Source organism: Phalaenopsis equestris, unplaced genomic scaffold (genome assembly GCF_001263595.1).
Source record: "Phalaenopsis equestris unplaced genomic scaffold, ASM126359v1 Scaffold000876, whole genome shotgun sequence".
NCBI lineage: Eukaryota > Viridiplantae > Streptophyta > Magnoliopsida > Asparagales > Orchidaceae > Phalaenopsis > Phalaenopsis equestris.
This window is the reverse complement of record NW_018165316.1, coordinates 211,117-212,202: the sequence shown is the minus strand read 5'-3', so window position 1 is coordinate 212,202 and position 1,086 is coordinate 211,117.

The window sequence follows — 1,086 nt, the reverse complement described above, 5'->3', positions numbered from 1 at the left end:
TTTATCTGTCACTAAGTCACTAATAGGCAGTTGAAATAAATATATAATTTTAATAACTAATAAATAACTAATAATACTAATGAGGGTTTAAATGTGATTATTAATACATAAGAAAGCATACTTCTCCTTGTCAAGAAATTCTAGTGAATGGATAAAGTGAATTGGTTCAAATTATATTGTGTCAAATAGGAGCATACTTATTCTTTACCCTTTAGTCCAGGCATAAAGAACATTGACTAATCCTACGCTTGTTTACTGAATCTGCAGCTAGGCTGGGAGGATACCGGCTATCACTTCGGAGCTTCCACGTTCCCCTTGCCTGAGGGTTAACATCTACACTTCAGCACCCAAACGATAGGACCGAATTGGAGATTTTTAGTCTGTCACTCTAAAATCTCTAATTCTACGCCCGATAATAATATTTCCTTATTTATTTGTACCCAACTTCCAAGGGTTTTGACCTGCCTGAATCTTGGATGTAATCTTCACTTTAGTTGTAAAACTCGACATATTTTAACAAATCAATTGGTCATATTGAAAGTAAATTAAGATCAAAGTGAAAAGATCATCATAATTTCTTAAATATTTTCATGGCTTCACCAATTCAAATCACCATTTCATAAATCTCGAGATAAGGAGAAAGACAGAGAAACTACTCAGATCTAATGAGAAAAATACAACAAAACTCGGAATTCATATATAAAATCAAAGTCATACAAACTACAACAAGTAAATAACTTATCTCTAATTTCTCCCCAAGAACACTCCTCGAAGTTCTTCTGAATCTCTTCCTTTCTTAACAGCATACAAAATTCCTCTTCGAAGTAGCAAAGACGAAGAAATCTCTCACTTTCCCTCCACTCTTACAATCTCTCGAAGAATTCCTCACACTTTTTACACTCTAACAAATACTAACGGAACCTTTCTAACCTCCAGGAACTCTAGACTCTCTTCCAACCCCCTTTCTTCTCTTAAAGTTGTGGATGAGCTTTCCCATGAGTTTCCTAAGCATCCCTTCAAAATTTGGCCTCATCAAAAGCTTGAGTAGGCATAACCACCGAGCTCGTTGTCGGGGGGAGTTTGTGG